Source organism: Monodelphis domestica, chromosome 2, assembly GCF_027887165.1.
Source record: "Monodelphis domestica isolate mMonDom1 chromosome 2, mMonDom1.pri, whole genome shotgun sequence".
Classification (NCBI taxonomy): domain Eukaryota; kingdom Metazoa; phylum Chordata; class Mammalia; order Didelphimorphia; family Didelphidae; genus Monodelphis; species Monodelphis domestica.
The window spans coordinates 387,693,608-387,708,278 of record NC_077228.1 but is presented as its reverse complement, the minus strand read 5'-3'; the positions used below and the strand labels follow the sequence as shown (position 1 = coordinate 387,708,278).

At 34.6% G+C, this 14,671-nt stretch overlaps 1 protein-coding gene across 5 annotated transcripts in view; it reads left to right on the top strand.

Annotated features, from left to right (window-relative positions):
* Positions 1-14,671, top strand: part of MAN1A1 (mannosidase alpha class 1A member 1) — a 164,845-nt gene that overhangs the window by 68,787 nt on the left and 81,387 nt on the right. The window lies entirely within an intron of this gene.

The window sequence follows — 14,671 nt, the reverse complement described above, 5'->3', positions numbered from 1 at the left end:
TTTATAACACTTTTTTTCCAGATGGAAACCTAATTGGAAGGAAAAATTATATATTTACATGCACAGATATTTAGTGATTGTTGACTGAAAGGAAAATAGTTGCCCATCCATTCAATTAATATAATTTGATTGTCTGAGAACACACAGATATCTTAAAGTAAGCACTGTAAACTAGAAATGGTTTCCATGGAGTTGTGCTATGGAATTACAAATTCCGTCTATGTGGAAAAATAAACTTCTGATTATAATTTATGGAGATGGAGAGTAAAAATGCCAACTTTGGTTGTTTCACTTGTCTTTCTCTTGATTTGAAAAAGAAATATCTTTGCCTATTTGCTTAGCATTTTCTCTTTTAAGAGAAACATAATAATATATACATATTTTGTAATAATATAGCTAATGATCATATATTTGTATTGTCAGCAAAGTTTAGCAGCACTATGAAGCTAATTCATGTGTCATTTGGTCATATTAATGTTTTGTCTTATATGCGATCCTATTTTCTTTTATTGACAGAAGTGACAAATTAATCTAGGTAAGATATTAATTAAGGCAGCTAGCAGAAGGCATCTTTCTTAGTGCAATTAATCTAATATATATAGGAACAGGAAGTAAATCAGTTATCTGAAGGGTGAGGGTAAAGGAGGTTGTTATGATTTGAAGCTAAAGTGATTCTTTCCCATCCCATCTGTATTCTCTTTCCTTAACCCCTATCCTTAACCTGGTGCTTGCCTACTACCGTCCTACTTTTATTCATTTCATTTTTAATTAGGTCATTTGTTCTTAAAAGTACAGTTAAGCAACAAGATAGCCTTTTGGATCTCCAATAATTTTTTCATCTTTTTTTACAAAAATCCCCACCAGTTGGTCTTTAAGTAACTTTTTTTTGGTGGCAATTAGTACGTTTTGTTATTTGTCAGCTTTGTCAAATTTTGTCGTTGCCAACTTTGTGGTATAGGTTAAAGTAAAGATTATAAGAATATTAAATCAAAAATTTAAATGGTAGATTAAATTAAGATTTGCATATTTGAAACTTCATTTTGCAATGTTCCAATGCTTGTAAAATTCTAGGCATGAAAAAGGTGTAAAAGTCATTTTAGGGAAACAATCTTACTAAAGCTGTTTAGGCATGTTTGGATGACAAATGTATGCTAATTGATCATTTGGAAGGGTATAATTTGGATCATATCCTGCTAATGGTGTTAAATATTTCTTTATTATATTTTATATTAATGTCTGTCACTGCAATTTTTTTGGAGCTTAGATTAATCCTTATACATGCTTTAAACAAATACCCTATTTAACAAGGTTAGCAAGAAGCTTTTTCCATTTATTATTGTCATTTTTCTATGCAGAGAACATGATGTGCTCAGTATTTAGTATTTTAATTAAAAAAGATTTAGTTTGGTAAAAGATGATGATTGGAAACAATAATTCTGGTGGTATGTGGAATTAAATTTCCATGGTTAATGACCTAAAACTGCAACATATTGAATGTTACATAATTATTTTGAAGTAAAACTAATCATAATTGAAAAGGGATATAGGAACACATGAAGTAGATTTTAAAACACCTTTTATTTCATTGATTTAAAAATCACTATCATTGCTCGTCATCTAAAATCATTTAAATATCATACTTGATATTTCTCTCTCTGTAGACATGGATTCCATATTTCCAGTTTCTCTGAATATTATTGAAAAATTTTGTCGTCTGTAGGAAAACTTTATCCAACAATTCTAGTAATGCCATTCTAACAGACTGCCTGGGATTCTGAAACTCATTTATATTTTAGTATGAGTAACTGATATCAGATCAGTCCTTGTTCTGTTCTGGGATCTGATTTAGTGGTATTAAGACAGAGAGATCAGAATCCTCAAATGAGGAGATAATGGGTCTCTAATTTTCTTCCAAAATGGCTTTCCTTTCCTGATATTCATACCTAGTTTAGGAAATGGATTTCATAATACCTGCAGTGTGTATTCTCTTAAGAACTTTCAGTACCTTTTTGGCTTCAAGGGGTACATGCTTTGAGTGAACCACATCCAAGAAAGGAGAAATGTGTTACCTTTTTTTCCCTCTGCAAATACTTCATACATACATTGTATCTTTTCTCTGCTTACTACAATTGTGAAATATTGTCACCACCACCAGAATTGCTTCTGTTCTAGGACTATCCTTTTCCTTCTCCCTTCCCAAAAAACACTCATTAGGAGTTGTTCTGCCTTTCTCCCAACTTCACTTTTCTCTAATTTATTTTTTCACATTCTTTTAACTGTATTTCCAAAAGGGGATCGGGGGAGTCAAGAATAAAGGAAAAAGAAAATTGGAACAATTAAGTTTAAGAGGAGAGCTTGGTACTATTACCTGATCTGAAATAGATATATATCATATGCCTATGCTGATTTTTATTTTAATAATTTTTTGGACTACTGAGTTAGTAATATTCATGGCTCTTATGATTTGAGATTTCCTACACTAATGTTTTGAGTTTATTTTAGTCTACAACTTAATATGACAGCCAGTTATTAGATAGTGACTTCCTAATTTAATTTTCTTGTATGCACTTATTATGGTTAAACTGAAAAAGAAAATACAGCACAATGTTCAATTATATATATCCCCTTGTTTAAGCAAAAAATCAATATTTTGATTAAAAACGGTGTTGTCAAATGGTCTAAGATGATCATTTAAGCTGAACTTTAAATAAACATCCATCTATCATTTCTAATATAGTAAATAAAAATCAAATTTAAGTGATTTTCTGGTGGTATTAACTTAAGTACATAAAATCCAGTGTTTATTTTTGTATATTTATCTCATTTTATTCTCACAAGTTCTGTGTGAGGGATATATACGTGAGTTTGGTGAGTAGGTAAGAGAAGAAACGTGGAAATTGAAAACAGCTGAGTGGCTTGCTCAAGGTCTAATAGCTGTACCAGTCTAAGAATAGGTCCCAAGTCTTCTGAAATCCAACCCAGAGTTCCTTTTACCACATAACCATATCTCTACCTTAATTTTTTCATGTGGATACCACTAGAGAGGAATATACTCCTTGGTGGTTTCTTGCTCCAATAGCAAACTGCCAGCAGTAACCTCTTGAGAAAATTCCTCATGGATTATCACTTTGGTTTTCTATTAAAGCACTTTATTAGGTATGGGCAGCCAAGTGGCACAGTGAATAGAGCATGAGGCTTAGAATCAGGAAGATTCATCTTCCTGAGTTCAAATGTGACTTCAGATACTTACTCTCTGTGTGACCCTGGAGAAGGAAATGGCAAACCACTCCAGTATCTTTGCCAAGAAAACCCCAACTGGGGTCACAAAGAGTTGCACATGACTGAAACAATTCAACAACAGCAAACTGTTATCAGGTGAATTGATGTTAGTGGTGCAGTAGTATTATGATCATCATTTTCCTCCATTTTGTTTCCTCCACTCATCTCTTCACATCTTATTCCAAGTACAATGGCCCAGAAACAATTTTATATATGGATAATCCTCTACAGCTAGATCCCAAAGAACAAAGTAAAAATAAATGTGATTTCTGTTAAATACCAGAATGCTTCAATTCTTCAAAAATATTTCTGAATCTGTTAAATATCTGCAAATTGTGATTAAAACGCATGGTTTATTTTTAGAAACGACATCAGGTCTTTTCTGACTTTTTCCTTTTAATGGTGACTTTTGGTTTTTTTTGTTTTTTTTTTGACATCATAATTAATTTCCTATTTCCTCTATATACATCTCTGCAAACTCTTCAGAGAAACACAATTAGAGTTAAATGGAGAGACTGACCAACTTAGTGATCAAATCTTAGAACTTAAGGAACCTTCTACACTCCTGACGCTCCCACTCCTCTCTTATTGATAAGAACTTTTCTTTCTCCTAAGTCATTTTTAGGTTGCAAGAAATATAGAAGCTCAGATAATGTATATAGAGCATAGGTTATGGTATGCTATATAAATGTGAGGTAGTATTAAAATAATTAATACTGCAAAAATCTTGTTCTCATCAGGGTTTGGAAAGGAACAGTATGAGACAGGTATTACCATGCTTCTGTTTTATATTTACTGTTCCAGAGATTGTTGCACAGGTGGATAAAATAACTAACTTCTTTGGTTTAGCATAGGTATTAGGACGTAAAGTCATTTGTTGTAGAGAACAACTCTATTCATAGATGGGACAAAGGGGATAGTATGTACTCATCCTAGAGACATCCGATTTTACTCTCTGCTAGTTCTTTGTATTATTTATGATTGTTGTTCTTCTTGAATTGTTCTCGTTGTTTTCCTCCCTGTTTTCTCCTTCCTTTTTTCTTTTTCCTTCTAGGTTAAACACAGTGCTTTTTATTCCTCTGGGAACACAGGCAGTCAAGCCATTAGAATATTAAGATCCTTGATGTCCTTTTAGTTTTCATCTCTTTCTATTTCAGAATGATCTTAATGTCAGGTACAATTTAAAAAGACCTTGGGCACAAGCAGATGTGCAGGTGAGGTAGCACAGTGTCCTTGCTAAGGTCTTCATTCAGTCCTTTCAAATGTAAGTCAAACTTATGGGTAATGGTAGTGAGTTAGAGCACCAAATTAAATAGAAATCCCCAGCTCAGTATGGGGAAAAAAAAATGTAGTCTCTGCATGATAATCCTTTCAGTTCTTGAAACATATTTTCTGATCAGGCAATGTAAAAAAAAAATGTGATACTTCTTTAGTCAAAAGGAAGCTAAAATATTATAGTTGAATTAGCAAACATGAATTGTAGGTATAACAATGGAATTGGTATGCTTTTATGTAATTAGAGAAATCCAAAAAGCACTTAGGAATTGCACATAAATCTACCAAATGTTGACAGCACTTTAATAAGTTATTTCAGTCCCTGAATAAAAACTTGGAATGTAGATACCTACTATTTATTTTTTCTATTTTCTTCACTTATGGGGGGGGGGCAGAGGAAAGCTTGGGTTATAACCATATGTCAAAGAACCCAGCAGTAACATCAGGAATGAACAAAGGATCACTTAATTATTTAAATGTATGCCTGCCTGGTTCTACCACTTGACTCAAAGTGTCCTCTGCTGAAGACTGACTGACCCCAGAGTGTATGAGAAGAGGACATATGACAACTCTATCATTGACATGATGGAACAAGACTTTCCAGTACTAGGAATCCGAGGTAGACTCAACCAATGTCCAGAGTAGGGAGAGAGAGACTTTAGCTGAGAACTGGATAAAGGAACAAACAGAAAGGCTAAATAAGAAAGGTCTAGTTGGAAATGTCCCTCCATTAACAGAATGTAAAGAGAGCAAGGTCAAAAGAAGACAACCCCAAGTTCATCTGTGGCAAGAGCGACTGTTTTGAGCTGCTGAGAGAATAACTATCACTGTTCTTTTCCTCACCCACCCCCATTGAACTATCAGAGGATACTACTCAAGTTTAAAAGCAGAAAGCGCTATTAACAGCATGTGCTGGATTTGAATTGATTCATGTGCCACTCCCCACAGAGAGGAAAGTGTTTACGGTCCATCTCCATAGAGCTAAGCAAATAAGATGTGGCAACAATATGCTATGTCCCCCTACATTTATTGTGCTGTTCTCCTATCCCTGTGATTTGTAAAGAGCCATGTCAAACTGTTATAACTATACTACAGGCAATCTCAGCCATCACTTTTCACTATCTCCCTTTTTGCTGCACCCCTAGCTCCATCACTGCCTACCCTCTAAAGACATATCTTTATTTTCCACCACCTTTACGTATTCTTTTGGTAGTACCTTCACCATTTAAACAGATGGGATGATAGCACTTGGAACAGTTATTATTAAATCAGTGACCTGGAAGTTAAGGGGATAGGAGCTCAAGTCCTGGCTCTGCCACTGACTATGTAACCTTGGCCAAATCACTTCTCTCTTCCTCAGCTTTTTTCACCTCACCTGTTAAATGATGGAATCGTCTTAAAGGTTCTTTCTAGTGCCCGTAGCCTATTAATTAGTCTCTTTACACAAAGAGATTTTTTTAATGGCAGTTTTTTGTTTTGTTTTAGTTTTATGGCAGTTCACTTTCAAATGTCATCTCAGGAACACATGCTCTTACCTTGAAGTGAGTATGACTAGTAGAAAAAACAGTAACAATTTTTGGAAAAACACTTTAAGTCAGTGTTACTATCAGTTAGCCTTTCTGTCCTTTTTCTTTTCAGTTCATTGAGAAATATTACAGAGTTATATAGCCAGGTTTTTATTCAAGCATTGCTCCAGAATAGTTCACCCAAGATACAAATTAGATGGAAAGTGAGCATCTCACTCCTTAAAACCTCAACTCAATCAGCTTGCCTTCCCATTTCTGTTCTTGTTTCTTAGAAACTAACTATTCTTTGTAATGTTATAAGTTCGCACCTTGAGAAAATAATTAACAAAGATTAGACAGGGTGTGCCTGTACTTAAACATTGTTGCATGTAGAAATATCTTGCTTTCCAAGCTCAGAACTGTTGAATTCCCATATTGGTTCCTCATCAACTGTTTTTTCAGGGTGACATTTTTCAATTGGTTTCTTCTTAAATACCAGAAGTAGTATGTGAATTTCACCCTTTGAATTGTATTGGGTTGCTGAGGGACCAGTGGATGAGTTAAGGTATCTCTTGAGTTATATTTTTCAGATGAGTAGTTTACTAGCCTATAAAATGTTCAAAGTCACCTTTAAGAAAAATTTCTTTTCAACATCTGTTTCATGAAGAAAATTACCTTACTTAGTGATAATTGAATTTCCCTCATTATGGTCTATTTGTAGATCTTCCCTTTAAAAGTGTATTTATTTACCACTATATCTATTAAACGTTAGGTGGAAGTTAATATTATTCTCAGCACATATGCAAATGATAGGGGCATAGAGCTTAAGAAAACAGATGGGGCTAAAATCCATTCAGCAGTCTCAAATCAAGCTCTATGGACTTTGGATTATCAAAAGCCATTTAAAAAGCTTCATACTGTTAATAGTAAGAGGATTTCTGCATTCCAAAGAGTTATATTTGAAATAAATCTTTAGTAAGACAATCCAAAGTGCATCAGTGCAAAATATTCTAGTGTATTCTAGAAGTGTGTCCTAGGTTTTAAAATGTCTAAGTGTGATTGATTTTTCTAAATTTTTCTTTATTAGCTACTTTGGAAGGAAGGTAACATTTTTTGTAGGAAAAAAAATATAAGAGCTAACATAATAAAAATGACCATCCTACCCAAACTTATCTATTTAGTGCCATACCCATTGAACTTCCAAAAAACTTTTTTACTGAATTAGAGAAAACCATAACAAAGTTCATTTGGAAGAACAAAGGATCAAGGATATCCAGGGAAATCATGAGGAAGGTGGCCTTGCAGTACCAGATCTCAAACTATATTACAAAGCAGTGGTCATCAAAACAATTTGGTACTGGCTAAGAGACAGAAAGGAGGATCAGTGGCATAGACTTGGGGTAAATGACCTCAGCAAGACAGCCTATGACAAACCCAAAGACCCCAGCTTTTGGGACAAAAATCTACTATTTGATAAAAACTGCTGGGAAAATTGGAAGACAGTGTGGGAGAGATTAGGTTTGGATCAACACCTCACCAAGATAAACTCAGAATGGGTGAATGACTTGAACATAAAGAAGGAAACTATAAGTAAATTAGGTGAACACAGAATAGTATACATGTCAGACCTTTGGGAAGGGAAAGATTTTAAAACCAAGCAAGACTTAGAAAGAGTCACAAAATGTAAAATCAATAATTTTGACTACATCAAATTAAAAAGTTTTTGTACAAACAAAACCAATGTAACTAAAATTAGAAGGGAAGCAACAAATTGGGAAACAATCTTCATAACAAAAACCTCTGACAAAGGTCTAATTACTCAAATTTATAAAGAGCTAAACCATTTGTACAAAAAATCAAGTCATTCTCCAATTGAACAATGGTCAAGGGACATGAATAGGCAGTTCTCAGATAAAGAAATCAAAACTATTAATAAGCACATGAAAAAGTGTTCTAAATCTCTTATAATCAGAGAGATGCAAATCAAAACAACTCTGAAGTATCACCTCACACCTAGTAGATTGGCCAACATGACAGCAAAGGAAAATAATGAATGCTGATGGGAATGTGGCAAAGTAGGGACATTCACTGCTGGTGGAGTTGTGAATTGATCTAACCATTCTGGAGGGCAATTTGGAACTATGCCCAAAGGGTGAAAAAAGGCTGTCTGCCCTTTGATCCAGCCATAGCACTGCTGAGTTTGTACCCCAAAGAGATAATAAGGAAAAAGACTTGTTCAAGAATATTCATATCTGTGCTCTTTGTGGTGGCCAAAAATTGGAAAATGAGGGGATGCCCTTCAATTGGGGAATGGCTGAACAAATGGTGGTATATGTTGGTGATGGAATACTATTGTGCTAAAAGGAATAATAAAGTGGAGGAATTTCATAGGAACTAGAACAACCTCCAGGAAGTGATGCAGAGCAAAAGGAGCAGAACCAGGAGAACATTGTACACAGAGACTGCTATACTGTGGTACAAGAGAACGTAATGGACTTCTCCATTAATGGAAATGCAATGTCCCTGAACATTCTGCAGGGATCTAAGAGAAAAAACACTATCCTTAAGCAGAGGACAAACTGTGGGAGTAAAAACACCGAGGAAAGGCAACTGCTTGACTACAGGGTTTGAGAGGATATGATTGAGGAGATGCTAAATGAGCACTCTAATGCAAATACCAACAACAAGGAAATGGGTTCGGAACAAGGACACATGTGATACCCAGTGGAATCATGCTTTGGCTAGGGGAGGGGGGGGAGGGGGAGGAAAAGAAAATGATCTCTGTTTCCAATGAATAATGTATAAAAATGACCAAATAAAATAATGTTTTGAAACTAAGATATATATATATATATATACATATATATAAATTTGATAGGACTTTTAATTACTAGTTCAAAGATATCATAGATATTAAGTAAAAAGGCTAGTAGGATGCTGTTAACACTGAGCCTAGTGCTTTACATTCAATAGTTTCTGAGAAAAAAATGTTGCTGACTCACCACTGCATGAATAAGATGCATTTTGATTTTGTAGAAAAGTCTGGATTTTCCAAGGACAATTAAACTTTGCTTTTATTTTTAAAAGCTTTCTTTTTCTGGAATGGGGTCAGTTTTAAATGTCTTTTATTCATGTTACCAGCACTTTGGAAGTGGTACCACTCTCTAATCTTTGACAAAACAAAACTGTCTACTAAAACTTTTCACATTCTTGGTTCTGGTCATTTCCCCTCCCATATTAGCATCATTGTGCATGCACTATTTCCCTAGGTTGTATAGAAAATAGAATGAGGGATCACTCGTATTCAGTTTCTGATCTCTCTCCTTATTTCTGACTTCTTAGGCTTCCCTATGTTACATGAAGTCCCAGCTAATGTCCACTCTCTACTGAAAACATGCCCTTATTTTTCTGAATTCTAGTGCCTTTCCTCTGCTGATTATCTCCAATTTATCTTGTGTATAAGAAAGGCAACTAGGTAGTTCAGTGGAGAGCTAGAATTGGTGTTAGAAAGACAAGGTCCACATCCTACCATAGACAGTTATTAACTGTCTGTGACCTCCACCCAGTAAAACACTTAACCTTATTCTGTCTCAGTTTCCTCATCTGTAAAATGGGGGTAATAATAGCACATTGTGAAGATAAAATTTTAAAAAGGAAATTATAATCCTTAAGGTGCTATGTAAATGCTACCTATTATTATTACTATGTAGGATTTTTTTATACATACTTATTTACATGTTTTCTCTCTCATTCTACTATGAGCTCCTTTAAAGCAAACTTTCCTTTGTTGTTCTTTGTATCCATTACCTTGTAGTCCAGTACTTGGCATATGGTAGGCACTTAACAAAAGTTTAATGACAGTCTGACTTCCTCTTATACTATTAAAGGCTCAGTTACTTATCTTCATTAAATTTCATAAAAATATTTTATTCATCCATTTATTATTATCACCCAGAAATTAATGGTATAGCAAAAACAATGTGCCATACCACATCCTTTGCATCCTTGTTTATTTAGCCTATGTACCAATGCAGTTACAACAAAAGGGATTTGAGGATGCCACTACTGGAATTTATCCCAAATGAGGCCTCCAAAAGCTTCATAAATCATGTTGAGAACTAATATAATAATAAATATTTATGGGGCACTTTAAGGTTACAAAGCACTTTTATAAATTATATTATTTCATTTCATCCTCACTATGATCCTAAAGTAGATACCATCATTATCTCCATTTTACAGATAAGAAAATGTAGGCAGAGAGATCTTAAGTTACTTGTCTAAAGTTATGCATCTAATAATTATGTAGAACAGAATTTGCATTCAGATCCTTTTGACTCTTTAAGTTTAGTACTCTAGCCACTGTATCACCAGCACCTAGAATTACTGCTAATTCTTATTTATCTGTTTAGCTGAAGGGATAAGGCTGGGAGGGTGCAAATTATTTTGGCTCCCTAGCAGTTGACAGTCAGATAGTCAGGAAATGACTGTACATTCTTTCTTGCTATTGTGCTGAGCCCTGAGAGCATATCTTTTTTTTCTTCCATAGTTGCTTCTGGGCTAGCATAGATACAATTGCATTCTGGGATTTTCTTCTCTGTTGCCTAGTCAAATAGGAGTTGCTTGGTGGCCCTCAAGATTCTATCCTGTGCCCTTTTTCTATATAACTTCTTTCTTGATGATCTTACTAGTTGTCATTAATTCAATTATCATTTATTCACCACTGACACCAAAATAATCTTGCCTGTCTATCTCCACCCTCTTCTAAACCACAAATCTACCTCCTGGGCATCTCTATTGGATTTCCTGTTGGGACCTCAAGAACAACATGAATAAAATGCAATGCTGTATATTTCTCCCCAAATCCATTCCTCTTCCAGATCTCCCAGTTTCTTTAGAGAATATCTTTCCATTCTATATATCATCCAGATCAACCTTGCAACCATCTCTAATCTTATATCCCATTTCTAAGAAGCTGTTGTCTTATTTATTTACCTTCATAACATCTCTTTTTTATTTTCTGTCCACATATCCACTATCCTAATTTAGGCCTTCATCTCCTTTCTTTTTAAAATTTCTTTATGACATTAAATATATGTATATATAAAACTATGTCTTACTTCTATTTATCAGTTCTTTCTCTAGAGGTGGGCATACTCTAGTCATCCTTCAGACAATATTTCTGTTGCTGTACATCTCCTCTCACTGAGGCTATTACAGTACCCTGCTAATTGGTCTTCTTGCTTTCAGACTCACCAAATTCCAGTCTATCTTGTATGTAGCTGCCAAAATAATTTTCCTAAAACAATGAACTGAGCAGACTTTTCTTAGAAATATTTAGTCAGTTCCTAATGATTACAGTGTAAAATACATATTCACCATTTAATGCTTCTATAATATGGCTCTGTGAGAGAAACATCTTTTTATCCATAACTTTTAAATCCTTCCTCTCCTCCCTCATTGACATCCCATTCCCATCCTCTCTACTCCCATGACCATCATGCTAATAGACCTGGTCCTTATCAGCTCTTGCCTAGGCTATCCAACCACCCAGTTACTCCCTGGAGATATAAAAACAAAAATGAAGCATTATTGCCCTCAAGAAACTTAGATTTTCTAGATAGAGACAATGTGGACATATGTAGATAGATATAAAAGAGAGAGACAGTTAGAAGGAAGACACTAGGAACTAGGGTAGTCAAAAAAGATGTCATAGAAAGAGCAGCTTTTGAGCTGAATCTTGAAGGAGATGCATGATTCTAAGAGATAAAGGTGAGGGGAAGTACATTTCGGGGAATCGGGGCACATAGCTCAAAGACATTTAGATAGTACATGAAGAGGTCCATATGAGAAATAATAAAAATGGCCTGAACTATAGGATGGGAGAAGCTGATTAGTGTATAAATTGAAACCACATTATAAAGGGCTTTAAATGTCAACAAGTATCATTTATATTTCATCCCTCAAAGTCTCCCTCTCTCAAATATTTCCCCTCCTCAATATATCCTCTGCATATGCCAAATTGATTTGATTAAAGTAAAAGTACTGATGTCACCTCCTCTGTTCAAAAAGCTTCATTGTCCCAGCTGTGTGACCCTGGGCAAGTCACTTGACCCCCATTGCCTACCCTTACCACTCTTCTGCCTTGGAGCCAATACACAGTATTGACTCCAAGACGGAAGGTAAGGGTTTAAAAAAAAAAAAAAGCTTCATTGACTCCTTATTGCTTTTGTTCATACTGTATTTAAGGCCCTTCACAATATGGCAACAATCCACCTTTCCAGGTTTTCCTTCCTATAATCTATATTTTAGTCAAACTTCTATATTCTGTTAATGAAAATTCAGTCTCCCATCTCTGTCTTTGTATATAGGATTTCCCCTCATTCCTAAAACACTTCTTCACTTCCACTTCTGATTACCTCTTGCTTCCTTTAATGCCTCAAGTACCCCCTTTTATCCAACATCTTTCATGATCTACTGAGATTTTACAGCCTCTCCCTCAGCTTATATTATTTTGTGTCTATTTTATATTTGCTTTTCTATGTACATGTTGTTTCCCCCTACAAAAAAAGGTGGTTTTGGTAGGTAGGGTCTGTTTTTGTATTTGTCTTCATTTTCGAAGCAATATTGACAAATTACACTGTATCTTACATTATTCAAGTTCGGTACATTGCACATATTAGGTGCTTGGTAAATTCTTTCTGCATGAATGAATGAATGATTAACTCCTACAGGATAGGGACAGTATCTCACTTATCTTTCCATCCTCCACTAAACCTAGCATGTTATCTTGTATATATATTAAGCATTTAGAAAATATTTGGTGAATGAATGAATATGAGTAAAAGGGTCAGGAGCAATAGCAATTTCTTCAGATAATATACTGAGGACATACACAGCAGTGTAATCGTAAATTTGAACATTTAAAATGAAGCTAATATCTCAAAGATTTCACAGAAAAGGGACTAATCAATGTCATGCAATAATTCCTTATTTTATGAGGAGTTTATATTTTATCCCAGATGTAATAGAGAGCCATATTGAAATGGTCAGACCTGTGTCTTAAGATTATTTTCATACTTGTGGAAAGGATAAATTATAGAGAGGCAGGATTAGAATCTGAAAGACCAGTTATTGCTTTACCCAGGTTGAACAGATCAAATATAGAAGTAGTGTCATATATTAAGACAGCATCTCTATTCTGTTATAGTAATTGACAACTAAAATTGAAAGTAGATATGTGGTATAGAATACTTCCTGAGATAAAAGTAGAGAGAAACAGAAGTCCTGTTGTGGAAATATAGAATAAACTGCCTGGAGATATGGATGATTCTTTTCTAATGGAGATCACAAAACTGGCACAGGGCAAGCTATAGTCATGATGGATGACTTCCAAATGTTCTACCCATCTGCTGAAAGTCTCATTCCACTAAAAGCAGAGCATCTGATAAATTTGTAATTTGCCTTACTGACAATTTCTTTCTCAAAAAGAAACAACTACTCTGGATTTAATTTTGACCCAATAGGATGAATAGCAAGTGTGGAAGTGAGAAATTGGGATCTCACTACCACACAAGGTATGTGGGAAAGAAGTTCTTTTAAAGAAACATCTAGAGCAGTTTAGAGTTTGTGGTGCCAAAAAAAAATGTCATCTAACCTTTAGAAAAGTAGAGAAAGAATTCAGATAGAATTTGCTTATAATCCAGTGGCCTCCGAAGGGATAGGAGGCTCTGCAAAAAAAATTCTGTGTATGTTATTACAAATTGCTTCACTAAAGAAGAAAAAGGGGAAACATGTAAAGTAAAAAGTTAGCATGGCTCCCAAGGGAACTCTCTGTTTATAAACATAGAGTATGACATGTATTAAAAGGTATTCACTATGAACCTATTATGTGGAAAGTTCTCTTCATAATAAGGCCCTTTTCAGAGCATTCCACATTTCCATTGGTTTAGAATGGAACTAAATAATAATTTAGGGTTCTGAAGCTTGGCTCTTCTGACTTCTTTGTACTTTGATGTTCTGCCAATAAATGAGAACACATCATAGCCTTAAGGCTTCCAAATCATATTCCTTTGAAAGTAAACAGTTAATATCCCCATTTACAGATGAGGAACCCCAAATTTCCTAGGTGAAGTGACTTGTTCAAGGCCTATAGCTAGAGAAGTTAGCAAAGGCCTTATACTCACTTCATGAATGTTTATAGCTGCTTCCTTTAATGCTTATACCTGTGTTTTTAGGTGTCTCATATATCTATATTTTTTTTTCTGTCTTAGAATGTAACATAGTAGAAGGTAGAACCAAGTCTTCTTAACTTGTATATGTAATATAATAATAATATTAATTATCATTATAGAAGCATTTATATAGCACTTTAGGGTTTTCAAAGTGATTTGCAAATATCTCATTTGATCCTCACAACAACCCTGCAAAGTAAGTGATTTTATCCCTATTTTACAGATAAGGAAGCTGAGACAAACAAATAACTTGCCCAGATCATGCATCTAATGTCTGAAGAGTACCATGTACTCAATTATTTTTTTTTTGATAGATAAAAGGTGTTCAGAAAACTTATTGTTGTTCAGACATTTTTAGTCATGCCCTACTCTTCATGA